This window comes from Anopheles stephensi, chromosome 3, assembly GCF_013141755.1.
Source record: "Anopheles stephensi strain Indian chromosome 3, UCI_ANSTEP_V1.0, whole genome shotgun sequence".
NCBI classification, from domain to species: Eukaryota; Metazoa; Arthropoda; class Insecta; order Diptera; family Culicidae; genus Anopheles; species Anopheles stephensi.
Window position 1 is genome coordinate 15,477,023 of NC_050203.1, and position 26,157 is coordinate 15,503,179.

Sequence of the window (26,157 nt, forward strand, 5' to 3'; positions counted from 1 at the left end):
GGCAAAGATTACATACCGTCGAATGGGATGTAATTGGAATTGGAAAAACGGAACCAACCAACCGGGGTTTTGCTAAAGACGGTATTTGTGGAAAATTGTCGAAAAAAAAAATAACAGAAGCAAAAAACATACACACAAAGAGTCTTTTTATGTGTTCAAAGGGAAATTCAATTACCAGAATTCGTGGAGCTAGTTTGATGTAATTGGACCGTAAGGAGGAGGGCTCTTTTCTTTTTCTACTGCTTTTCGATCGACTAGGAAAAACATTACCGGAAAGCTAATTCTGGAAGCGATTTGCTTTTTGGGTTACAATTTAATCAGGTAGATTAAACCAGTTTCAATCGAAATTTTATATTAACAGTTTTTAATCGAGCTTCTACTGCCATTGTCTGCGCTATAGAAGCTATGAGCATTAAGCTGGCGAGGTGTTAAAGCACGGTCGTAAACACACGGCACACGTCGGGTTGACATTAGTCATCAATTAAGCAATTTTCATCGGTCGTTCGGTGTTGCGAGACGTGGTATGTACGTGCATTCTGGGCAAACAAGTAAGTGGAAAGATCAGATAACATAACATCAACATTACAGAGCGTCGGACGTTTTATGAACTTGAGTAAAGGTATATAACTAGTGCAGAGTATCGTCTGAGAGCGCGTAAGTAGACGCAGCGCAAATGAGTGTGAGCTGGACGCGAGTTAGTCATTCGGACCGTGATAATGGGTAAGATGACCTTAGAAATGATGATTAGAACGTGAGTAAGAAGGCTGGCAAATGGAAGTATAAGGTGATAGTCAAGTGTGTGGCTTCCTAAGAATTTTGGGGTGGAAAATTGTAGTATTTCTGATAAGAAATTGAAGCTTCTAAAACGATAACAAGTTTTAAGAGTGATAATGTTCCAAAATGCTTATTGATTTGGGCGGATGTACGCCACAAGACTGAAGTCTATGATCGTAGTTATGGTAGTCGAATCAAAGTACAGAGATTCTTGATATGCGTCACAAGCCTCACATACACCGTCAGATTTATTATAGTCTTAGTATCAGTATTATAGCCTAGAATGTGGTCTCATCTCTCCAAAAAATCTTCAAAGCTTATTTGTTCTTTGTGAGCCGATGCCATACGAAAGTATCGAACTCTAAGGCTTCTCAATTTGCTTTGGGATGAATTTTCTTAAGCTATCCTAAGGCTTAGGAACAGTGACGCTGTTCTTTCACACATAAGGATCGGGAATCAATTCTCTTATGAATCGACCTCTCGGTAAATTCATGCCAAGGAAACTAGAAATGGTAGGCTTATATTTCTGAAGGTGCCTAACTACAACAGGGATTCCTTGGGACACAAGATTCTTGTGTGTTCTAGGTTATCTGTTCCTTTGAATTTCATTTGTTGATTGAAATTGAAGCATAATTCTCAAAGTAACCTATTGGATAATGAAAGTAAAATTTATTTCTTTACAATTAGCTCCTGTGATTGCATCCAAGCTTAGTAAATTTATGCTCTATTTCCACCAAAAATCTGCAGTACCATTCCCAGCACAATAGATTGATGATTAAGATATCCCAGAAAACCCCCTCGAGCAACTTGCATCGTTTCCAATCGATTTGATCTTCTAACTGTTTTACCGGGCAATGCGGGCCACCACCACCACCTGCCGTCCGTGTGTCATCAGCTCCGGATAGTAAAACTTCAGCCAAGAAAAAACCAAATCCTACCCGAAGTTATCACCTTGCCAGCAATGGGGTTTTATCTTTTACCCCGGCCAAAGCACTGTGACCGGAGCAAAGAACCGTATCCATTTTGCTTGACACTGGGAAAGACTTTCAGCCATAAGAAAAGATGCTGAAAACTCCGCATCCAGTGTACCAGCAAGTTTTTCCTTCTTTATCAACTCAACCGTGGTGCCATTGTCTTGGTGGAAGTCTTGCAAGCACATCTTCACTCGCCAGAGCTGAAGCACAGAAGCCATGCTCAGCGCAGCAACAGCAGTACCAATGCACCCGCGTGAAAAGTTGCCCAAAACTTTCGGTGCACAGTTGCCGACCTGTTGGCTTTTTTAGTGACACGTTCTGCCACGGCTGTACGCCGGTCGGGTTTTAGGCTGCCGTAGTTTATGCTAAATGCCGGAGTCTCTTCTTATCGTTTTTTTCCGGCAGTCAACCTATCCTGATGACGATGCTTGTGTGTGTGGAAGGAAAGGGCACAAGAAAGGACACAATGCACACAATAAAACGAGCCTCTGCCCAAAGACAGAAAAAGTAGGAGACGATTATCCGCAGGCTGCTGGTTGCAAACACAACCGGGACCAAGAAAATTAATTACGATCGTTTCGTTTGAACTTTTACTGTTTCTCGCATGACGTACGGCGATGATGATGCTGCTGCTGCTGAAGAGTTTAGCATCTGTAGCTGTGTACGAAAAAGCCATGCACAAAACAATGCCATCCTTCTCGGGCCAGGGAGAATGTATCGAGGGTTTTGTCGTTTGAAGGAAAACAGAAACAAAAAAAGCGGACACGATGGATGTTGAAACTTGTCTTCTAAGGTACACCAGAAACAAGATGGACGAAAAACGGGTCCTTGCTGCGTTCTACATTAAGGTGCAAGAAGTTTAGAAGTTCAGGGAGAAAAAAGAAACCACGGCTAACAAAAGGTGACTGTTTCTGACTTTCTACGAAAAACCCGCACATTGATGTTCTTGTGAGTTGTTGGGGTCCAATTCGTACCCGTCGTGTGTACACACGGTTGGCACACGGTTGAGGTAACGAGGTGGTAACTTTACGACTAGAAACACAAAACTATTCCACCATTTCTTGTTTGGTCTTGCGTTGGCTCGTTCGTTGCGCGAACGAATGGTTAACTGATTGGAAATAATCTAAAAGATAAAATTGATTAAACTCTTAACTCGTCCGGTAGCGTTCCGTTCTGGGTGGTTCGCTTTGTCGTGAAGCTATAAAATGAGGTTGAGCTTTTGCTGGAGTTTTTTTTTGTTTTTGCTATTCCGTTGTGTTAAATTGTTGTGGCAAAGATGATTTGTTTTGCTACGAGGTTAAGACAGTGTATTGCTTCGTAAGGAAAAACTTTGAAGACCTTTGTTCGGAGAAGGAATGCTGGTGAGAATGTCACTGATAATGAGAGTTGGAGCTTTTGTTTCAATACTTTTACGGCAATCAATTGCAGCCCGATGCAAGAAACATTTATTTTTTCAAGAAATATTTGAAATTACTACGACGCTTTTCGAAACATGAAGCAATCATCTAAGAGTGTGATTGTTTTGCTCACACAATCCGAACAAACAAACCACACTCCCCGGGCCAGTTTGTGTGATAAACGGTAATAAAGTTGTATGTTTACAAAACAACATCCAACGAGCACCGCAGCTAATTGAGAATGGACCGGATTAGCAAGCTAGCTTTGTTTGCTTTCATTTGTCAAATCATGCATGGCTCCAACGGGAACAGCAACGTAATCCACGCGCACGCTGGGCGAGGTTTACGTACGGAAAACATTGCCCATGTGGAGTGGCAAAAGGAAAACAATCGATTCTGAGCAATTAATAAGAACATAGTTGCTAGCTGTGAATGTGATGCAATGGTATGAATTAGATGGAGGGACGGTGCTTGCAACATTTCAGCAGAAATAAAGAGAAAGGGCCTGCATCGCAGCTTGAAAGCTGCTTAATGGAGAACTGAAGCAGGCTAGAGCTTTCTTTACTATCTTGATGAAATAAATCGGACTTATTTTGTGATTTAAATAAATGTTTTCCAAAGAATCTATGATAAAAGCGTGGGAAAAAAGCTCTATACAAATAGTTTAGGAACCTCTTTACTGTTTAAAATACTTGTACGCTGTTTAATTGCTCGTAAACTGCTCTTTAATGTAATGGCTCATTTAGAATGCGCTTTTGTGTTCTCGTTTGTAAGATTAGGAATTAAAATGTGCTTTTGAGCTGTAAATACTTTGTGAAAATCCTATTAAATGATGTATTCCTACTCTTGACATTTTTTAGTGTTTTTTTTATATTTGATTCTGATGCTTCTCAAGAAACAAATGCCCCCAAACATAATTAAAAGATCAACGTTCCTGCTGAATCACAACCCGGACCCGGTCATTCACATCCAAATGTACACAATGGGTAGAAACATTTTATTTACCCTTTTGCCAAGCTCGTGCACCAGCTTTTAAGCGATAATTAATCCCTGTCTTCGACAACCGAGCTGGCACTAATTAATGTAGCTGGTGGCGAAAAAGTTTCGATGTAGACAAAACAAATGCCAAACAAAACCATAAGCCACAGCCCACGCTACCGCTTCGGGTGGGTTGGTTTGTTTTCGGATGAAGCGAAGTTTTTCGCAACAAAACCAAAAAAAAAAGCACACCGATGCTGTTGCACCCATCTTCTGAGCATTATCGTTTGCATCTCGTACACTTCGATCGGGTTGATATACTCGGCTACGATCCACCCGGTTTTGGACTTTGTTTGTAACCGTATCCTCTTATCTAATTCAGTCAATTGCTGTTACTTAAGGAAGTTATTTGATTCAATAATCTCAGCGTCAGCCGGGCAACGGCTGGACGCTGCAGCAGCCACTGCCGATAGTGGCTTAGGCTGACCGGTCCATGTTCCATCATTCGCCATTCGTCGTGTGCCTTCACCTATGGGGCATCAGCGTTGAGGTTTTGCGTTCCGATATTCATCGCAGGCAGTGTGCTGGCAAGCGTGAGATTTCGTAAGCTTTCGAACGGTGTGGCTAAAACCTTCGGTAAACAGTTTGCAGCCCAAGACGTACGGCTGGACTCGAAGATGGACCATGTTTACTGAAACAATTTTGACACATTATCGAACACGGCTTCTAGCTTCTGCAGGGTCTTCACATTTGGAGTGGAGATGTTTTCGTCGCGATAGCGTTAAAGGCGGTTCTGCCAGAACAGTTTTGTTTTGTACGATGTCGTCCATTTAGCGTTGAATTAGGGGCTAGCTCAATGTGTGGTTGAGCTCAACGTAAATCCCCAATCCCATGTCAAGCTCAACCGAAGTTGAACATCTTCGCTGCATCTGATTCATCACCGCGCGTGTGTGTGTGTGTGCGTGATGTGCTTTCATTTGCATGTGCCAGCAACATCGGGTACTGTGCATTGCAAATCGTTGCAAATTGTTTCACACTGAACTGAAGGTAGGCACGCAAACGGCCGGTCGAAGCTCCGTAGACTGGCGGGCCACACCGTATCACGTGTGATGGAAGGTGGCGTACTGTGCCGATGGCTGCCAAGCTATCAGCTGATTACTATCTGCATCTAACATTACCGCCGTAAGTGTTTCTGGACATGAATACTGCTTAAAAGCGGGTCAGTATTTCAAGTGCACGTGGGAAGGCCTTTCATTTTGACTGCATATTTAGGGCATTTGTAAGGGTCAAAATGATAATTCTAAAGAAGAAATCATAAATCATAAATTAATTGATTTTTTTTATATAAAATCATTCCAACAGAACTAAATTATAGGAAAACGAGGATACTGATAAGCAATTAAGATAAAAATTTAGAACCTTGATAATAATTTGCTTATTAAGGAAACAAAAGTCTTGAATTATAATTGCTGGATGAACTTGTACCATTTATTCTTCAGTTCTCAAGCAATCTTTATGTTCTATTGATCGCTTTTTTTATAAGATTTAATGGTTAAAATTTTTAATAATGTAAGATTTATGTTAATGCTAAAAAAAATGGATGGCTTTCAGAATTTAATGTGACTTTCGTAATATTCTTTGAATCGATGAGCAATTTAGAGTGGAGTTTAAGCTTAGTTTAAGCTCTCCTATACATTCATTTTGTGGGAAGATATGTAGATATCGTAAAATTTACAATTTAATTATTTGTTTGTTAATTTTTGTTGCTAAGTAGAGATTTTTAAATTAAAAACCTGTCAGCTTGGCAAAGAATGACACACTAAAGTCTACTTCACCATAGCTTATTCTATGATCAATTTTGCTTGAAAGATGGCTGCTCTATACTGGATACCAATCCACAATCAAGCCTAGAATCATCACTTGAAAGCTTTATCCCGGTACAAAAACCCCATTCACATCTATGAAATGGCCGGCCACCAAATTCAATGGCATTCCCAAACCGTAAGGCACCATGTCGGTCGGCCGGTATCTTCTGTGGCGTCCGTGTCTATCAAACAAGCACTCGCACAAAAGCCTCCCGACGCACGACGGTTTGCAAATAAGCTGCAAAACTACCCCGGGCCACAATCTTTATCCGTTATCAGGCACGGTCGGAACGGCTGGACGGTTTTTGCGAAATTGAAATAAATTGGTCAATTATTATTATTTGCGCCTGGTTTGTTCACCGTTGTTGTTTTTTTTTGCTTGGCTGCGTTCACTGTGTTGTGTGTCGCGGGTGTGTGTGTGCGTGAGTAAGAATTGACCTCGCAAGGAGAAGGAACATAACCTTTAAAATGGTGCGGGATGGTAGTATCTTACCCGGTAGCGAACCTCATACCGAACGATAACTGGATCGTAAAACGCACACAGGTAAGCGAGAGATAGAGAAGAAGATTATGCTCATCAATCACGTCCTAAAACCCTTCAATACGTTGTGGGACGTCGTCACTGACGGGTTTCGTTCCAGCGACGTTTCCTTTTCCGTACGTAAGTGTGCTTTATTTTATTTTTAATTCACGCTGGGACTGCACCGTCAGCAGTACAATCACTGACAACACGGACACTTTATCTTATCGCCGGGGTTGGAAGTTTTGCACCGAAACAAACCGCACCACCCTCCCTAAAGCATAAGAATAGATTATGGGACGCGTGGTGTGCTGCCACTAAATTTGAGGGTCCCGAGGGTTAGTAACTGATCTTCTAAGTTGCTCGCTTCCTTTTTTTTTGCTAGATCACCTAATTGAAACCGACTGTTGCCGTTTACGGCACCTCGAGCGTGCCACTCGCTTATCGTGCAAGTGCCGAGCTTATTCGGAAGAATTGAGGTTTGATTTTGGATTACGAGCAAACAGATACACTGGGCTAATTTTGCACCTGATAAAGTATGATTTTTTATAGCTCCACCTCAATTCGCGTTGAAGTGATCTTCAAAGGAAGAGCAGCTCTAGCTCAGATAGAATGCTGCTAGAGATAGAGGAGCTCTGGCAATGCATTTTTGTCATCCGGAAGTGCAGTGCACAAAGCGCACTACCCCCTTCCCCTGCCCCGCCGGGTTGGGTTTGAAATGAAAGCAATTTAAATCAAATTTGCTATCGCCATCAACAAACCAGCGAAGCGTGTAGCAAATCAACACACCACCGTCTGGATTGCACGCGTGTACGCGATGTACGTGTCAGCAGCCTTGCGTCATACGGCAAGGCTTGGGCTTGGGAGTCCACCGTACGAGGGGCGTATGGGTATGGTATTTGGGGGATTTTCAGTACGAAGCAGAGATATTGCATCTCGATCAGTGATTTTTACCGCTTGCTCTCAGCATCCAGCTCGAAGCGGTTGGATCAGGTTCGTGAAAATGTTTATTAGCGGCCAGGGTAGATGTATGACCCCAATGACGAATAACTACAAGAAAAAAAACACTTCGAAAAAGGAATCTACCGGCTGATTGTGATCTGACGAATGAAAACAACTTGTCATGGAGAGGGTCACCCCTCCAAAGTAAGCGAGTTCTCGCTGGTGGTGGGTGGCAGATAAGACTCGTTTTTGTTGCTGTCTTTGTTGTTGTGTGCTGTCGTTTAAGGGTTTCTAACCCACGCGACAGATGTCTGAAGCGGTACAAACAGAGCTTTCATTGATTGTCTCAGTTGGCACACTCAGTTTGTGCCAGGTGTTTGAGGTCTAAAATGATTTTTTTTGGGAGAATCTTGTGTTACGTTTCATTGTGACTGGTTTGCTAAATTGCTGTGGTTGTTATTGCTCAAAGCTTCCAATATTTGATGGAAGAATAAGCTCGTAGAGCTTTTTATTGTTCGACATCATATCGGAGAGCATGATCAGTAGCTGTCCAGAAAACAATGGAATTCTAACTGACAATAGTTCTTTCTTGACATAGTACTGGTGGTATATAGAACTACTTATCAGTTCAGTCGCGAAAGATTCAGGTCTATATCACTGAACTGAGAGTGAATTGCAGGACATGTGCTTTGTGTTGCTTCAATAAACAGGTCGTCTTCATAGCTCAGTTTGAGAGAGTAAATAATGCTTCAGAGATCTGAAATGACTTCATCTACAAGCTCAGACCAGACTTTTTTTTTGGATAAGATCACTTAATAGGCGAACTGAGCCTAACGACGTCCAAGTCGTCATACCAGTTCGAGCAGACGACGCTACAGTCTATTCTTCAAGTTCAGCCACCAAACAAGAGAAAAGATCTCGGATGGCTATCTCGTGCATATCAGAATACTCTTTTTGTCAAAATACATCCAATAAATTACTTGAGAGAAGGGTGAAGATCATGAGCATCCTCGAAGTGACGAAATGTGAAACGAAACCGTTATAAAGCGTTACTAATTTTGAGGACTCAATGTTCTTTGCAACGGCTTTGTCAAAGCTCTTGAACGGACGGGTATTTTGGTGAGAATCTTTAGCAACTGTGAACCATACAGCTTTTAAAATTATAACTAAATTTCCTTCTTGATATAATTCTTAGAATCAAACCGGAGCAGTTCAAATCCTCTTTCATACTCAAATATGAAGCTTACCACAACCATGAGCAGCAGTCCAGGATGTGGTTTCGCCGGGAAACCTCCCCCATTCTTTTTAAAACTCTTTCGGTTCCTCCTCGAAACCGTATGCACATTAGATGTGTGAAAAAACGAAACTTCCAATCGAATTGGTCCGAACGCCGAAAAACCCATTTACGGTCTTTTTCCACCCGATTGGGCATCTAGAAGCTTCTTTGTGCTTTGGAGCTTAAAATGCACCACCAAAGGGGCGTAAATTTGCATGCCAAAATTGCGAGTGAAAGAAGCGAAAAAAAAGTGCACAAAAGTTGAGTTAAGAGAAATCCCATTCACACTCGGACTAGAAAATTCTAGCCCAAAGTGTGCAAATTTCAAATCAAATGGTGGCACACATTTCATTTCTCTTTTAGGGGGTTTTCCGCAAGAACATCGAGTGTCTCACTGCACACTCCTGCATGAAAGTTTTACATATTGGAATTTTAAATATTTCTTGCCATTAGAATGCAATTTGCACATCCACACCTTCCGAACCGTGGAGTGTCACACGGCGAACGGATCGTCGTTCGTTGGGGACGATACCGGAAGCATCTAAATGGTGGTGCGATGCTTAAATGGCGATTTTTCCTCTTTTGTGTGTGAGAAGTTTTCCGAGGAAAGCGGTCAAAAATAGAAAAAAGCGGTACATAGTGATCGTTCAATTTGAAGAACCTTTCAAGGAACCATCCTCGTTCCGGAGTGTAAAAGTGAGTAAGAGTATTTATTAATCTTCCTATTTGCAGATTCAGCGAATGGTGCCGAACGATAAAATATGCTTTCCGCTTCTTCACGTAGGGGCGTTTTTTGGTGGTGGAAAATGAATGCAAAAAGCACCAGATACACTCGAGCCACTCAATGGATTTTGCTGATGAACATAAATCACAAATGAATTGCAGATTTCGATTTTTTTTTCGAAATATTCCTTCACCGTTGCACCGGTTTTCTCTCCGTTGAAGCACTGTGATCCGGCATTTGGATTATTTCCAGCAAGGAAGCACATTAATCCACACACACGCACACACTTATATAAGCTCACACCAAAATGGATATTTTATGGGATGGATTTTTGCTTCAAACAAAAATCTAATGACACTTCTCACACACGGTTGCCAGCGTTGGCTTAGGGCACACGACGTACTACGTGTTATCACTTGAGTGTAAGAGCACTTCTCGCACTTTCTATCACAGTACAACAAAACAATCGGATCGATTCGGTCAGGAAGTACCAAAAGAACCAGATGCCGTTCACCGTTCTCACACCCTGCAGCTGATCGTTCACACTACACTGACCGCGCTGTAACACTGGCCGTGCACAATCCGCAAAAAAACCCTGGTCGGAAACCTCCGTAGGCGTCGTCGATGGCCGTGATGATGATGGCGGAGATGGCCACTTAAGCCACTTAAACGTGCGCGCGATCCATACCAAGAAATATGAAAGGGGAAATTGGGGGCTGAGGGGAAGCAGGGAATATCTTGATAAGCCATCCACAAGACGTTACAGAGACAACAACATGGCCGTGGTTTTGTTGGAGGGAGAGTGGGCAAAGGGATCAAGATAACGATCAGTTACTTGGTGGGTTTTTTTTCGTGTTCCTCTTTTGCCTTTGCTATGCATTTATTTTCTTCACGCACCAGCTAACCATGCTGGATCGCTGGATTTTGATGTTGAACAAACGGAACCGTTACCGAACTGTTACACCGTAACGCTAGCGTATCGCCTGTCAAATCAAGCGTTATGGGTGACAGTGTTAGGGGTATACTAAGCACCAGCTGAAACTATCAAGCATCAGCTGAAACTAGAGCAAGAAAGGTGGGGATTATGCTCCTCTACGTTTTTATGTAGCTCTAACCTTAAACCGGTGATACACACTACTACGTTCACCGGATAGACACACACACACACACACCGCTGCTGGTAACTTTCACGCTGATGTAGTATTGAAGGCACTATCGGAGTATCGCGGACCAACTGCTGAACCTCACGCTTCGGCTGACCGACTCGAACTGATTAGGCGGAACCGGTGCGCTGATAAGCTAATGGCGCCGGTGTGGTCTCTGGGGCGCCCGCGTTCGCTCGCGCTCTTTCGCGTTCGAGCACACAGGTTCCGCGAAGGTGTTGTGTTGGTGTGTTGCAGCGATCGTGATGAAATCTGCTCACCGCGGTTAAATGGGTGGTTTTGCGAGAGAGAAATAGTGAGCAGCTCCGAGAGAGTGATCGAGAAATGCAATTTTCTTCTCGTGTTGCAGTTTTGTGATGCACAAATAAAGCTCTTCTTGAGAGATTTATCTATTTTATCTGCTTTTTATGTAGATGGAGATTAAAAAACTATCGTTAAATTATAATCAAAAAATTAAATTTAACAGATTTTCCCAACATAGTTCTTCATCGGACTTCTAGAATTCTTATCATCGTTAAATCATCAACAAGTATCTACCGGTGGTCTACCCGTGCGTTCCACAGTCTACATCGCTTCGGGGCACCAAATTACCCTGTCGCTTTAAGCTCTAGTTCGAAAAGCATATTTACTCTTCCGGACGGCTCCGATATTGAAACTGCTTACGTAAGGCAGTCGGTCCGGTACGGATTCATCCCAACCACCCCCTCCCGGTTCTGGCTGCTGGTTGGCAAAGCATTCCCTGTTTGCAGATTATATTGACGCAATTCACAGCAGCACCACAGTGACCACTTAGCACTTGGTGTATGGGCCTTCACGAGAAGAAGATACTCTCTGGCAGTGCTGTGGTGGTCGGCAGTGATTTTTGCTGCATTCGGGTTTGGGCTGGTTCTCAGAGTTCCCGAAGAAGCTATTCCCCAACAAAGACTCTGCTGAAGAAGGAAAATGTCCTATAGAAATATTTCTTGATGCTATTAAGTAATAAAACTATAAATTTGTAGCTTTTCCGCAGGATGATTTCTGAGTGTACAATGCCAAAAAACTTCAACAACCGATACGCGGAGCAATTTCGCTCATCTTGAAACGATATTGACAAAACAGAAAAACAATTAACTGATAAGCAAACTAGCATGCTACTGTTAATTATGCTGCCATAAACGAGCGAACAGATAGGCTAGGTGCGATAGTGCTAGCCCCGATGGTCTAATTTTGCCCCATGGGGCGGCATGGCTGTTATGGTGCTTTCCACCTATTCTTGTTCCTGGTCTAACGCTACGGGGACGTTCTCGGCACGGTTCGACCCCCCCAAAAGACGACTAAGAACAGCCCCACGTTTACTGTTGTAGCCATGTTTTTCCCCTTTTTTTCACACGGTGACAACAGAAACAATTACGATCGTAAGCATAATTTATCGTTTTTGCTCATTGTTAAGGCGATCCCATTTATCATGGGTGTTCCGTTCGGTGGTATGAAGCACTGCTGCTGCTGCTGCTGTTCTGTGCGCTTGTTTGTTGTTTGTCCTTGCGTTGCTGGAGATGGTTCGTATGCAGTTCCTAATTGCAGTGTTTGTGCACGTTTGCATGCATTCCCAGCCCGGTCCAGGTTCAGGGTGATGATGTTTTACAAACGGGGCGTAAAGGATAAGAGCGTTTTAGCTAATCGCTCTTACAAGGTTATTACAATTAGCTCTGCTGCCCTAGTGTTGAACGGTTGTACTTTTAAAGTTGGGGCGCACATTAGCATACAATCTTTGATCATCCTTATGGGGGGGAAGGGGGGCGGGGTGCTGTTTCCTTTCGCGTATGAACGGTTAGAAGTTATGGGGGTAAAGGAGTTCATTACGTTTTAAGCATTGTTTGGTTTAGTAGATCGTGTTGAGACCTTTAAATCATAAATCACAATGCTTTCCTTTCGGTGAAGAAGTTTCGTGGAGAGTTTTCTTAGTGGTCATGTACGTGGCGATACTATAAATCTAAAACCATCTCGCCTGAGAAGGCTTCTCGCGAAAAGGTTAAGCTTTTGCAGCGACCATATTTAACAATCCTTCTTAAATGGTTTTGTTATGCAAACAGTGGGAAAAATCGTTCAGAAATGTTTTATAAATATGTTTTGTCTATTATTTATTAAATATTAAAGCTTAACAATTTTTTTTTTGTGAAGAAACATCTGGAAAAAGATTTTCCCCAGCAGAATCGTATTAAACAGAGAACGTTGTGTCGATTTCTCATAGTGCTTTCCGAGATGATGCATCAACTTTGCATACTTTCAGGCGCTTTCCCACAGTCGACATTGAAGGCGATATGCATGTGCGGCAGGGGTTGAGCGACACACAGGGTTCGTTTTGAGACGTATTTGTAAAAATTCTATTTTATGTTTCAGTTTTATTTTATTTACAAGCTATTTTTGGAATAGACTTTTATTTTAACGAAAGTGTAGTTTTAAAGTAAAAATAATCACAAAATATTCTTAAATGTTATATAAAACCAAGTACCATATTAACGATTATTTTTCCTGTCAATGGAACCGTTCCGGTTCTAATGGTAGTTATCCACATATTTCATGGTTTTGCAATGGTGCATAATTCTTCCCTAGCTAGCAGCTAGCTAGCTTCAAACCACTCGTCGGCCCCATAAATCGAACCTATGCAACGTTGGAAAGTGACGATATAGACGCGCATTAGTCCCAAAAAAGGCTGGTTGATTTATGGGAGGAAATAAATTATTGCACGACAATGTTACGGTTTTCCTTCAAGTTTTCCCTTCCAAAAAGGTGCTACTTTCGAAGAATGGAAAGCTCGTTAGATATGACAAAAAAAAACGAGCTTAATTTAAAACGGAAATGGTCCAGAACGGTTCGGAAGAAAAATGGGGTCAGTTAGGGCTAGGGATCGGTTCTTCGGTTACACATTCTTGCTAGGTGTTTGATATTTAATTCATAACGCATTGAACTTCCAATTGATCACGGCCAGTGTCCAGCGTATTAAGTTTCCAAAACAAGGGAATTCCACGTCCCCGCAGAGGCACTGCGGAAGTGGAGAATGTTTTTGACCTTTTAAACGAGTGTGTTTTGACGAGCTTCAAGATTTTCTTACCGAAAGGCAAGACTTTTGGATGGTGATTTTTGCCCGCTCGCTTACGCACACGGTACCCATTAAGAACAGATCAGTGTGGTGGTGGTGGTGGTGGTTATGGTTGGCTTGAGCCTCTTCTCCGTTTCACCGTACGCTATAATTTCATATTGCTCGGCAGTTTTCATTACGTGGCGTTGCATCGGCACTGTTGACGTAGAACGTTACCGGTCTGGTGCGAGATCGATGGAAGGGAACCGAATGGTCGCGAATGGGTTTCTTCCACGCGTTTTCCACCCGCTTGTTTGCCTCGTAAAGTCACGGTGAAGAAGCGCAAGATGCGGTTTCGCCATTTGCGATCATTGCTGGTACGCTCGCTGAGCGCTGCAACCCGCGACGGAATTCCGATCCATTCTCGTAAAACTTCCATCGGTAAAGAGCAAATTGCATACTGGGCAGCAATAGCCAAAGAAGAAGCAAAAAAAATGCTGCTCTATAGTAGGAGCACTATTGCACACACAACTACACGTGCGCACACAGTCAACCACTTCGACCACTTCATTCTATGGTTTTCGCACGAGGGCGGAAGAACGTACGTTGAATGTGGTTCGATGCGATTAGATACACTTTGGAAATTAATAAATCACGCCCACCGGTTCGATCGTCTTTGGCCGGGATCGTCTAGATGCACGAATGTATCTTCCCCTTTCGATCGGTGGGAGATGATTAAACTTCGCCAGGCAATCGCATGAACGCCCAAACCCACGCGAGAATTTTGGTGTCTTGGCAAAGGCGTTCTGAACGCTTTTTAAAGCACCGGTAAACATACGTTACAAAGTAAGTCGATGCGCATTGTCCTTTATGAAGGAGAAATTTTTAACTCATATTTTTGTAGTTGACGGTTGTTAGAAGCATAGTGCTCAGTTAATAGAGAAAGGAGCGTCTTATTTAAACATATTAGCATAGAGAGACTTGTTGTATGGACTGAAAAACACTGCAGTGGCGCTCTCACGTAAATGTTTAAGAGAAATTCCAGAAGTAGAAATTTTCAAACAACGGTTCTTATTCCCTTCTCTTGATTGATGTTTGATTAAATATTTATTTCAAACAATTCAAGCATTTTCAACCTCTTTTATAATTACATATCTGCCACCATAACGATTGCTTAAAAATTAAAAAGAACGTTTGGCCAGGAGAAAGCAATTCCGCTTTCTTTTCGAAGTTACAGTGAGGAATACAGTTAGTACTGATGCAACTCCTTGATTCGCTTAACGATTAATTTTTCCACCCAAAATGTTTGTTAACTGTTTCCCATTCCGTAATAAACACATCCATTATAAATAAGCAAACCGCTACCGCTTCTTGGCCGAAACTTTCTCGCATTAAATCGATCGAAGAAATTTATGGTTCTTGATTGGGCGGTAAGGTAAAGGTCCAATCGCACATCACACACCGACCGAAGATCCCGTAATGACAGTTCGATGCATTTTCCAACCACCCACCCTCCCTTTAGCCATTCATTCACCTCCGCATTGTATGGTTCATTCTCTGCTGGAAAAAAACATGGAAATAGACAGAGAGGGAGAGAGGCAAAAATGTGATCATAACCACACATAATATATACGCAAGCATTCCTCTTATGCCGTATGCCTTTTGCTGCCTTGTCGGTCTAACATTCTCGCGCAGAGCAAAAACAACAAACAAAAGCAGAGTACCTTTAAATTGAGCACCTATTAGGTGTGCCGAAGCACGACAGCCAGCCAGCCCGTGTACCACCAACGCACCAACGACCCGGTATTAAATGTGCAATTAAAATGTATGAAATACTTACCGAACCCGCGTGTGTGCGTTCGGGATTTTCGGTGGAACGTGGAAAGTGCATCCGTTCGGTTTTCTGTGCGAAACGGTGTTGCAGAATGCAGCATTATCGTGGTGCGGTACGCTTGCGGTTACAGCCGGTCGATTATTGGGGGCTGCAGAAAATTATGATGCATGTCCCAGCACATCGGTCGGTTTGGGGGCACCGATCTTACACGGAGCCACACGCACACAAACACACACTAATTGGAACAAATTGGTGGTTCGATTTTATAGGGCATATGCCACTGGCACGAATAAACTTCACACTAATAACGATGAAGCAATTAATTAGCTCGCGGGTGAGTGTGTGTTTTAAAAGGGTATTTTATCTATCTGGGTGGAAATGCAGAGGATCGGACCCACTTGGCGTGTGAGGCGTCCGAGACCTGTCGGAAGTGGTAAAGATGTCGCAATGTGCGGGTCTGCGTTTCAGGATGTGCAGCAACACAACTAGCAAGGTTATTTGGTGAGGAATTCATTTCACCAGCATAGTTTCGGTGCGGGTCAATGTGCGTATTAAAATTGACGCATTAGACGCATGTTACTATTTAATGAGCTTTGCTGAAGGTTTTGTTAAAAAGGGGTAGGACGACCATTTTTATACATTCTTGAACGTTTTCGTGAGTTGGAAAATCCGAGCTTTCCTCTGTAACTGTCAAATTTTAATCACTAAGATAGCAGCGGAGCCATCTGGTGGAAAATTTGTGAAGACTTCTAATTAGCATTGAATTTGTTAAGTATAGAAAACTTCTTTCAATTTTCTAATATTTATTTACAGCTGTTCGATGAAACTATTCGCCTTCAATGCTTACGCTAACACTGAGCTCAAACCGCCAAATTTGTATTACAAATCAACCGAAAGTGACACTCCGTTCTTGGGTCACATCAAGTTTGCAAAAACTCCCCTTACGGCCATTACCTTCTTAAAAACACATGATTTAATACCCATCGCGCAACCGTTCCCAGGCAGTCGTAGATCCCATACACGATTTCGGTGTATCAAAAAGAGCCGGGCCGCCGACACACCGAGCCGAACTAGCTGCCAACTGGTGATGCACGAGCAATCATTCCGTGCGCGTGTGTTTCAAACCGCACCACCTCACTTACTTCCCGGTGTAATAATCATGTTCTGGCATAAATTAAGCAACAGTCAAAAGCGAAGAACCAGCATAGGATGGGAAGCCTGAAAAACAGACAAAACCAACCATAAACAGTACGCTGCAAGCGAGCAGGGAAGCGGAATAAGAAAGAAAGCTCGAACGAGAAACTCACCCCAAAAGAGAGGAGAAAGATTCTCCTTCACCTTACCGTTTTTTGCCATCCCCCCGACCAGGAAGTCTTCCAACCCCCTCACCCAGGGAGCAGTTCGTTTCGTGTTCGTCACGCGTCAGCTGGATGGTTCAAACGTTTAACTGGTTTGAGGGTGAAACAGACCCGAGGTGTAAACCTTCAGCAGATCAAACGAAACTCCACGGTACGGGAGCTTTCGGGTGAGCTTTTGCATTTTTTGCTGCCGAAAGCGACCGGTATGGTGGCCGATGTGACAGTCATTCTCACCTTCCCGTTCAGAGTCGCTGTCTCCGTATTTGCAAAATGCAGTTTCGACTTGTTCGACTGCTTCGTTTTCGTCATCGCCGCCGTCGTCGTCGTCGTGCCACTTGAAAGGCTTCTAACCTTTACCCTGCTCCAAAACCTCCCTCTCTCTCTCTCATTCGGCTGCCGCGACGTGAGAAGGTGAAGAGGTGCAACCGACTGCAACCGGTGGAGAACACCGGTTTCACCGACTTTAGCACCGTTTCTGTGGCCCGGCAGCCGTTTTTTGCCTATCTTTGGAAGGTTGTCGTGTGCGACCCAAAGCCCGGTGCGTCATCGCCCCTTTTCCGTGGGAGCATCTGAAACGGGCAACGTACAAGTACAACACACATGTGAAGCACTGGACAGTCCAACAGCGCACACGGTAGAATGTTTTAATATTTGGAGCAATACCCCTGTGAGACACTACCGGGATGAGCTCATTTGGGACGGCGTTGCACCGTCGTGCGCCCATAGTTGATGATTTAAAAACGATGGTTTATCTTGTTGGCCAACAGGCAAACGTACCTTAAAAGGAAGGCATCGGCGAGAAAGGTCATGATTGAATTAGGAGACTCGGTTTCGATTTGCATACACCGAGCTGTTGTGATACATTTTTTTTTGAAGTTGTTTGATGAATGTGGGGTGGATAAGGTTTGCCGAAGGTTGAGTGGTGTTTGTTTTTGCCGCGTCGAAATTAAATTACTAGCGCAGATTAGCAACACTGCAAATATGGATCAACGACATACTTTGTTGGGTTGGAGTTTGAAGCTGATTGTGGATGGGAAACAACATTAAAAAACAGGTTAGTATTTTGCTATAGAAATACTGTGAGGATTGTGAAAATGCATCGGAAAAATAAAATTAAATTTATAAAAAAAATTACATACAATTTTTAATAAACCAAAATTAAACAGAGCTGCACAAAGAAGTGCATAACTTCAAATATGATAGATACAAAAAATTGAAAAAGGTCGGTGAAGCACGGAAATGATACAAAACCATAACACCATGATAAGAGTAAATATGAGCGTAAAAAATTTAAGCAAAAAGCAAAACAAAAAAGTAAACAAAATATATGATCAATCCTCTAGAAAAAAAGATGTAAAAGGTAACGATGTATAAATATATATTTGCATTTTTCTTGCAAAGCAAAAAAAATATTAAAATACAAACGAAAAGGTTGACAATACGGCGTCAAGCCGTCATCCTATAAATATAAATAAACAAATACAAACGAAAAGATAAAAAATTGTAAAAAGATGAAACTTAAAACAAAGGTGTAAAAGATGTAACGAAAAAGAAAATAACCGAAAATGTAACGAAAAAGAAAATAACATACATAATTTTATGATAATTAAAAAGACTAAAAGAAGTTTTTTTTTATAATGCCTTTACAGCAAAAATAGTTTATGATCAAATATAAATACTCTTACAGCAATATTAACAAGCCTTTGAAAGAAAAAAATTGAAATAGGAAATTATAAATTTAATTTTAAAATATTATTCGTCTACATGTTCCCAACAGCAATGTTCTCAGAATCACCCTGTCCAGTGGCTCGTTTGTGTTCGCCTTTTTTCTTCCCATTAAAATTCTCTCCCACTCTCTCAAAGCCCAATCGCTCAGTCACGCCGAAGCCTACGAAGCCCCACAAGCCCAGAGCCCAAGCGCAGCACGCTCAACCCCGTTGGGGAGCGTGAGTTGATCGCGAGTATACGACACGAACCTCGACAGCAATTTCGTGAGCTTTTTGGTTTTGGTCGCTCTCTGGGCCGGTTCGGGTTCCGGGCCGCCCCGAATGCACTCTCCATTCGAAAGATGGCCGTCGGTCTGGTCGGTACGCGTCGCTGAGCTGAGTGTGTAGCGCATCTGGTCGGCAGGCTTTCTCGCTGGTTCAGTGTGTGTTCTGTGTTTTTCTTTCCCCTTTTTTGTTTAACTGTGCGAACAACACCGTGCTTGACTGTGTGCCGTGCCGTGTGTATTGGTGTATTGGATGGTGGTAAAGTTAATTCTAGTGGCTTTTTTTTCTTGTGTGTGTGTTTGTAGTTTATTTTTAAATTGTTGCTCACTGTAGTAAACTGATCTCGGCTTACTGTGTTCCGTGTTGTATATTATGAAGAGTTTTTCCCTCTGCCTCGGTGATGCCAGTGAAACGTCACCATCAGAAGACTGTGTGCCTTTGAGGTGTCGGACGGTCGGTTGGTGTTTTCTGACCAACAAAAGTGATCACGTCCGTTCTTCGGTACACACATTTCGAGCGAAAACCTCCCGATCCCATTAGCGCCACCGATTAGCACTACCGTTTCACGTTTGTTTACCCTGTACCCAGTGTCACCTGATCCACCCCGCAAAAAGGGGGACGTCTAACAAAAACATACCGAAACAGGAAGCGAGCTCAAGAGAAAGAGAGAGAGAGAGAGCTGTTTTTTGGGGACGTGATGGAGAGTTCTGTGCAAAAGCTTGTGGCGAGGTGAAACTCCTCTTGCTGATCGCATTTTCATGAGTTCTTGAGCATGAGCATGAAAAGTAAATAAAAAACAACAAAACGGAACGAAAAAGGGCAGCTGCTCGTGTGTGTGTTTCGCGTTCCGTCCCACATCACGATTCGGTCCGGGTTGACCGAAGAATTGATAATAATTGGTTCGCGAACGCGTGGAAACGTTGCGCCATCTAACGGGGGTTCGCTCGGTGGAAAACGTGAGCAGTCAAAGATGGCGAGCGCTGGATAGACCTTTCTCGGGTTTCGCGCGCGTGTGTGTGTGTGTGTTTGTATGTGTGCCCTAGTTAACCCTAGCGCTAGAGGTGATCGTGCTCCGTTGGGGAAGCGTAGCCATTGGAAAAAGGGTCGCGTTCTTGTTGGAACCGAGTGATCTGTTTGCATATCCATTGGACGTCGTGCTGCTGAAGTGTATTATTAAATTAGATTTTTGTTTGTTGTTTTTGTATCGGTTAGGTGTAACATTTTTCTGTGCGAAAAAATTTAATGCTAGAAGTGACATCCAAAATCCCCGAAACGCCCGAAAACACTAGCGACAAACAATCGCTCAAGTTGGCCCAAGTCAGCCTCAATTTGTTGTGCTGATGATGGCGTAAATCCGGCCGAGCTTTCTTAAGCGCAAGTCTTCACTTGCGGTTATTCCGGTGCGAAGAGCGCGTGTGTGTGTGTGTATGTCTGTTTGACTCGGTGAGTGGTGAAGTGAAAGCGTTTTTGCGTTACCGAGGTGACCAACCAACCAAACCCCGCGCAAGAAGATCGCCCGTATTTGGGGAAGGAACACGAAAGAAAGCCGGCTTGTGTGTGAGGTAGAAAAAAAGCAAAAAAAAACCCAGCGACTAGCACACACTCGCTTACACGCCACCCATGGAAAGAAATGTGTGTGGTACGCAAAAAGGCGAAAGTTGCGTAAAATTGTACCTTCCGCCGGTTTTTGCACCGGCAGACTTCTGGACCCTCTCGACCACGAATTTTCAACTCCGCAGGGAGATCTGTTCCTGGCCGGGATTGCCAGATCGCCAGGGTTCATTCTTAGCTTGTTGTGGCTTTCGTGAGCCCAATCCTTTAACGATTTTTTTTTTAACGGAGGCTTTTGAGTTGAAAATATAAAAAGAAACTACGAAAGGTGCAAACTGGCCAGACGAGAATGATCTCGCGTGTGTCTGCAGCAGTCTGTAATGGTTTGCATATATTTGGTTGTTTCTTACAGAGCGTGAAGAAAACAAAATTCGTGTTTGGGGCTCTGAAGAAAACCGAAAAAGCACCCCCTAGACGTCGACTGGAGGGAAAAAAGTGAAAAACGAAAAATCGACGATCCGTTATTCTGCTGCTTGTGTTTTATTACGAATTCGAAGCTGTGAGCTTCAGCGAGCAGCCTGTGTGTGTGTTGGTGTGAATTTTCCATAAGTGTAAGTGTGCTCTTGTGTCTGTTTGTGGTTTTAGGTGTTTTATGATCGTGAGCTTGAAACAAAAGTGCGAGAAAAAAAGTAAAATTAATCGAAAAGTACAGCACAGCTCACAGCGGCCGTGGTGAGTGAGATCGATTTTCACCGGCCCGACGAAAGAGAAGCAGCAACGTGATAACAACACACCCCTCCGGGTGCGTGTTTTAATTGTGGTCGGGCAGTAAAATTAAGCTCGATAGTAAAAATAGTAAAGTTCCCTCGGCGAAGAATCAATCAACCAGCAGAAGGAAAGTGAATGAGCCAATTGGCGTATGTGTTTTTTTTTATGCCTAGTGAAGTTTGGTGTTTTTCCTCCCCATTTTGAATGCAAGAAAAACGTGGCTAATTAAGTTTCAACTTTTCCCTACGCGAGTGTATGTGTGCGTGTGTGTTTTTTGTCCGCAATATATTGTGTCAAAAGTAGATAAACAAAATAGCAAACGAAAATAAAGGTTTTAAAAAAGCGTCTACGTGGTAGAATCTTGCCGCTGAACACAAGAAGCTCTCGTTGGACGTGGTGTTGGACGTGCATCTCGGGTTGGAAATCGGTTTATCGGCTCACGGCTAGCAACACTTGCTAACTGAAGAAACCGGTCTTGGTTGGATGAAATAGCGCCTGGCGACGGTGGTCCAACCCCGCTAACTGCAGCCATCTGCTGACCGGAAGTGTCGTCGTTCGTTTTATTGAAGGTGCTGTGCGCGAAGAAGCAACCGATTGTCCAGCAACACGATCGTTCACGCAGAACGCAACCGTGGGATGGTTTTTTGGGACGCGTTAGAATAGAAGGTAAGTGCCAAGAGCTCGAGAGCTATAGCCGTAGAATTCGGCTCTTGAGAAAGGGGGGAAAAGAAATTAAAAGCGTTAATGCTTTCCGGGTGAGTTAGTTGGATGTTGTAGGAGAGGTGGTTTCAGTTGAGGAATGTTTTGTTGATGTGTTTTATACACCTTAAAGACACTTTTGTCGGAAGATGTGTGTAATAAAAATATTCTATATAAGCTGAAGCTTCCTGAGCATTATTTTACTCTTGACCAAGATTGTTGATTTGTAGTCTTGTGATGGAATGATCATGACAAGAAATTGGAGACATTCGTCTCATCAAAAATTTGAAGTAAAAGGTCCGAGATTCTGAGTTCCACTCGAAGGAGTAGTTTTCCATGTGAAGTGGGAAAAGTAGCCGAAAACTTACCGTAAAAATTCTTCTAATTCAGGCTTCTGAGCCTGAATCTTCAGGCTTCAAATCTTCTGAACTTCTGATCCTCAAATTACAGGATCGTCATGACTTTATCTGGCTTACATATTTATGGTTCTCGATAGAAGAATAAGTTTTTTCAACAATTTGAGGTTATGTTTTATCAAGCTCTAGACAGATGTACAGGAACTTCAAAAGTTGTTGAGTGTGCATAGACCTCTCATGAATTATATTACCCTTCTTCAATGTCCAACTACAGCTTCAAGGTAGTTCCCCAATCGCTTCCTCCCAATCGCTTGCTGACGAGATCCGACGTCTAATGATCTGCTACCACGACCATTCCGACGGATGTTGCTTCACCATAACTCTATTTGATTTCTGTTCCTCGTCTGACCATATGAAAGTAATTCAATTTCTTTCTAATGGCATGGTCAACTCACTGTATCCAAGAGACTCCAAATTGAAGCATAATATAGAGGTTATCGTATAGCATAAAACTGTCTCTGGAAACCAAAAATTCCTACGAAGGTCGAATGAAGATCGAAGATAGAGGCGCTTTTCTGATGCTTGTTTTTGATATCATTGGACAGAGCCCATGTTTTTAAAATAATATGAGACTACTGAGAACTCAAACGTGCGTCATCGTTCCAGATTCACCAAGAAAGCTTAAGAAGTATCCTCAGATATCATTTCACCATCACAGTAAGAGTTGATGCCAACATTTGTCTCTGATTCTATCTCAACCCTTCGGTCATCCAATATTTGGTAGATGAGATGTTTCTTGGTGCTTTTATCTAAAATATGTACCAAGTTGAGTGATATTTTAAGAATTTTAACCATCTAAGAAATTGTATGCTTTAAACGGATGTTGAAGAAGAGATAATCGAGATTCTTTTCTGATTGCAATCTTTTAAGACCAAGTGGCCATTTTACACGGTTTAACTTCATATTACTAGCTGTTTCAGTAAAAAAACTGTTTAATTAAATTTCTCCTAAGTTTTATGCTTTAGAACTTACATAAAAAAGCATTTATTTTACCGAACAAAGGCTTCCATTATCGTTCTTGAAGCCTGCATATCTCTCCTCATATACGTGGACACGTGAAGAACACAGCGCTCTCAGCTGCAACCCACTGGAATGTTGTACATAATTAGCATTAATAAAATTTTACGCCTTTACATACTTACCCCCGGCCCAAGTGGTATCCGTTCTGCCGTACCCTTTTTGGTCCAAAGTTCCTCCAAGCACCTTCCAGCAGATTATTATGCTTTACATGATGAGTTTCGTTCCACCGTTTCACCAACACAAAGCTCACACGAGACACGAGTTTTTCCCTTTTCTTTTCTGCGCCAGCATCTCATCAAAGCTCTTTCAAGCGGCTGTTCTCGCCTAATGTTGCAATGATTTTTATGATTCTAGGTTGGTTGGTCATCACTGCTCGGGCGAGTAACATTTCACTACGCTACGGTTGCACGAGTTTGTGTGTGTGCTGGGCCTGTCTGAGCATTGTGCAATTATGCTGTTTTTATTTGCGTCCTTATCACTTTAATGAGCTTTCGGGTTTGCCGATTCGAGTGCCCGGGGAAACTATGCCTCCCGGGCATGTCCGCGGCTATGTTCTTAAGCTTCATTCGCTGTCTCTCTCGGTGTGTGAAGCACCGGGGTTCATTCAACCATTCTGGGCCGAAAAGAATTTCAATGAATTGTTAACGATGATGATGAGCACCCGAGCTGGGTTGGAATTGGAAAGCCTCATGGGGGGTGTTTTTTTTTTGCGGTAAGCAGCCTGTGGCAGCCACTGAAGCGACACCACCGCGCCCGGTGGTACCTCTCAAGCGGGCAATGGTTTTCCATCCTATAATTTTCCACCTCGCCGGATTGCACGGGTTTGGTTTGCGGGGGGTTGGCGGGATTTTTTTTGCGCAATTAATCGGCCTGGTCGTCGGCGGTTGCTCTGTCGTGAAGAGTGTGCGGTAGTCGATTTAATGGCAATTATTCCTTTGCACCTGAAGCGATTGGTGCTTCAGCCACGACGGTTGGGTGAGCTTTTCCACACGCTTGTTGCAAAGAAAGAAAAAAGTGGTGAAGGCAGTATTCTATTCTATTGCAGAATACGAAGTATATGATTACCGGGAAAGCCACTCAGCTATAGAAAGTTCTAATTCTTTGGAGAATTTTAGAATGAAAGATATAGAAAGCTCGGAGTAAAGCTCGTCACAATTCGATTCGTGCTAACTACCAAAGGATTTGGAACCCGTTAGCACAACTTCGAACGGTCGCTTGTATTTCTTGCACCCTCGGAAAAATGTGATTCCAATTCCGATGATTCTGTTACACCGTAACGGGTCCCCGGTGCTAGTTGGAACACATTCTTTTCGTTCTATTCCGGCAACAAAATTGCATTCGCTTTGCTTCTCCAACTTGGGCACGGTAGTTCGGTTGAGACATAAAAATCCCGTTTCGTTTCGTTACAAAATTCATCCCCTCTCCAGCCAGAACGTGCCGTTGTGGGGTTGGTTGGAGTACCCATGATGCATCGCCGTGACTCGTGACAATGTTTTTCGGTGCCCACTGGTAACTGTAACCTGGGCGAGCGAGTAAGAGTGTGGTGCATTAGGAAGCAAGAACATGGAAAAACAGCGTGTGTGCATGGCAGTAACTAACAATCTTCTGGTGAAGAAACTAGGAAGCATATGAGCGGGTTTTTTATTTTATTTTGGCCAATCGTGAAGGTGCTGACCTTATCGGTTGGTGGAATATTGGCGTTAGTTCATGGTTGAATGGGAAGAAAGCCAGCATAATGGAGTGCATCGAGTTTTGCACCCGTTCGAACCGAGCGTTCGATTCCCCCTAGGAGAATGAATCTGGAGCTGGTGTTGGTGTTTGTTCCGGGCTTTTGGGGTAAATAAAAATCGAACGAACGCGCTAGCATGTGATTCAATATGTGATAGCGGAAAAATCGGTTATGATGTGATTTAAAAGTTTAATGGAAACGGGAGTTGATTTAAAACCCCTGTAGAATTGTCGTAACACGTAGCATAACGTTGCTTACTAGTGATATGAAATTTTGTTCGTTGGTGCAGTAGCCTTCAACCAGTTATTTGTATTACTTCATTGTTTAATTCGATATTGCTTCCTATATTTATACTGAATATTTTTTTGTAGGTCTTCTTCTTTGATTTTTTTCCTTTTCGGTTATATTCTATTATGGTCTATCCAATCTTTTTTCTTTATTTTTTAATCAAGTTCATTACTTTTGCATTGCAGGTTTTACTTTGCTTTGTATAATGTCTCTCGAAGGTTAGACTTTTTTTTCTATAAAGTTAAATATAGTTTTGTCCTTTTGTTTAAGTTGAGCAACAACACCACCTTTAACACATTGAAAGCACTGGAAAAATATTACCAAAATTTGCCCTCTAGTCACTTGTTTTCCAGCCACATAATGGAATAATTTGCTCTCAAAGTTTGCAAAAAAATATATAGCAAACGAAAAAAACAAAACTGGAACCCAACAAAATCCCACAACAGCAATGACGCAGTTTGTAATACTTTTTCTTCACCGGTGCACCAAACCCGAACTGCATCACCGCGTGTGCCCGGCAGCTCTCCGCTCTCTCTCGTTCTCGCACCTGAAGTGGCCACACGTCCGCAATAAAGTACATTTAATTGAAAGTCATATTTCCTAAAGCGGTTAACTGGTTGACTTGGGCTCGCGGGCTACACTGGCCGCCCACCAAGTGCGCCCGCCATCCCGGGCGTGTGTGTGTGGATATGTGTATGTGTACATGTATACGGAGCGCACCGTAAAGCCGTTTTCCGATTTTGCGAAACGCAAAGCTCCGCCAGCTTCGAGAAAGCGTAAAGAAGTGTCAGAGCAAGAAATTGCAGCGTGAGCGCTAAAAAGTCAAAGCAAAAAC

At 42.9% G+C, this 26,157-nt stretch overlaps 2 protein-coding genes across 8 annotated transcripts in view; one reads left to right on the top strand and one right to left on the bottom strand.

The window, feature by feature from the left end:
- Positions 1-10,726, bottom strand: part of LOC118511268 (contactin-associated protein-like 2) — a 42,378-nt gene extending 31,652 nt beyond the window's left edge. For 4 of the 6 annotated variants that reach the window (XM_036054153.1, XM_036054151.1, XM_036054144.1 and 1 more), the window contains exon 1: positions 10,566-10,726. The gene's annotated coding sequence lies outside the window, so the exon portion shown is untranslated. Of the gene's footprint in view, positions 1-9,941; positions 10,066-10,565 lie in introns of those variants that run through there. The other 2 variants (XM_036054148.1, XM_036054146.1) reach the window with 2 other exon arrangements.
- Positions 10,727-18,792: 8,066 nt separating this feature from the next.
- Positions 18,793-26,157, top strand: part of LOC118512694 (platelet binding protein GspB) — a 130,251-nt gene continuing 122,886 nt past the window's right edge. Inside the window, exons 1-2 of one of the 2 annotated variants that reach the window (XM_036057501.1) lie at positions 18,793-19,109; positions 20,815-21,836. The gene's annotated coding sequence lies outside the window, so the exon portion shown is untranslated. The remainder of the gene's footprint in view (positions 19,110-20,814; positions 21,837-26,157) is intronic. The other variant, XM_036057502.1, reaches the window with a different exon arrangement.